General features: G+C 46.6%; 2 pseudogenes; one reads left to right on the forward strand and one right to left on the reverse strand.

The window, feature by feature from the left end:
• Nucleotides 1-504, reverse strand: part of LOC110296934 — a 1413-nt pseudogene extending 909 nt beyond the window's left edge.
• Nucleotides 505-858: 354 nt separating this feature from the next.
• Nucleotides 859-1217, forward strand: LOC110297055 (annotated as a pseudogene).
• Nucleotides 1218-1585: the final 368 nt, after the last annotated feature.

Below are 1585 nucleotides of genomic sequence, written 5' to 3' on the forward strand. Positions count from 1 at the left end.
ATAGGAAAATACTGAAAGAGAGCACGTGGATCCATACACTAGACTAACTCGGGAATGGAACGCGGGAATGAAAAATTACTGTATGGGTAGGGAACGCTAGACTCCAGGAGGAGAGCTTCTTTGAAACTCTTTTGCCTCATGAGTGACTTTTAAGCCTCTCGGCTTGTCCAGTTGACTCGACCGGGGCGTAGCACTCATCCTCATTACGTTTTCTGGACAAACGTACTCCGGTGCGATAAGGGACGTTCCTTATTCCCTTGGCCCAGACGGCTTTATTGAGCCTGGTGTCAATGCGCACATCTGGTGTCCCCATTTCCTTCATAAAAACTTCCGAATTTCTTTGTGTGCCCGAGGAGCACGCTTCTTGAAGCCCACTCCATGGATGCGCTTGTGAATGTTGATGGTGTATTCTCGGGTCACCACCTCATTGATAGCAGAACGGCCCTTCTTCGTCTTCTCGCTACCCTTCTTTACGGGAGCCATTCTGCCGGGCCCAAGTTGGAAAGGAACAACTGGAGGTTTTATTAAGGATCTTTTTTTTTTTTTTGGTTTTTCGAGACAGGGTTTTTCTGTGTAGCCCTGGCTGTCCTGGAGCTTACTTTGTAGACCAGGCTGGCCTTGAACTCAGAAATCAGCCTGCCTCTGCCTCCCGAGTGCTGGGATTTTAATACAAACGTTAAGCACAAGTGTTAGAGAGAGATGCTCATTTAAAAACGAAACAAACAAAAAAAGGCATACTTAAGTGTAGATAAGGGCTTCTAAAGGGAGGGTCTCAATCCTCTTAGCATTAGCCTTATACCGCCCATTTGGAGTTCTCTAGAGTTATACTTAAAAAGTTTGCTAAGGAACAACGCCGAAATGGCCAAGAGTAAGGCTCGGGACCTGCGCGGCAAGAAGAAGGAGGAGCTGTTGAAACAACTGGACTATCTGAAGGTGGAATTGTCCCAGCTTCGGGTCGCCGAAGTGACAGGCGGCGCCGCGTCCAAGCTCTTCAAAAGATACAAGTCGTTCGCAAATCCATCACCCGAGTCCTCGCTGTTATTAACCAGACTCAAAAAGAAAACCTCAGGAAGTTCTACAAGGGCAAGAAATACAAGCTCCTGGACCTGCGACCCAAGAAGACTAGAGCCATGCGCCGCCGGCTCACCAAGCACGAGGAGAAGCTGAAGACCAAGAAGCAGCAGCGGAAAGAGCGCAAGTATGCAGTCAAGGCCTGAGATGACAACGGCAATAAAGTGCGAGACTGACTGGCAAAAAAAAAAAAAAGTGTGCTAAGAAACCTTTTTCTTTTCTCTACCTTTTGATTAATAAGATTATAAGGTAGTTCTACCAATAAAATTATAATCTGTTAAAGACCAGCATTTAGTCTTTTCCCTGTAAAGGAGGTTTCTGATAAGATTCCCTAGAAAATTGCATGTTTACAACTGGGAGGGACAAGGGCCTGGAACAATTGTTGTTTGTTTTGTTTTGTTTGTTTGTTTGTTTGAGTCAGGGTTTCTCTGTGTAGCCCTGGCTGTCCTGGAACTCACTTTGTAGACCAGGCTGGCCTCGAACTCAGAAATCCGCCTGCCTCTGCCTCCCGAGT

Source organism: Mus caroli, chromosome 6 (genome assembly GCF_900094665.2).
Source record: "Mus caroli chromosome 6, CAROLI_EIJ_v1.1, whole genome shotgun sequence".
Lineage (NCBI taxonomy): Eukaryota > Metazoa > Chordata > Mammalia > Rodentia > Muridae > Mus > Mus caroli.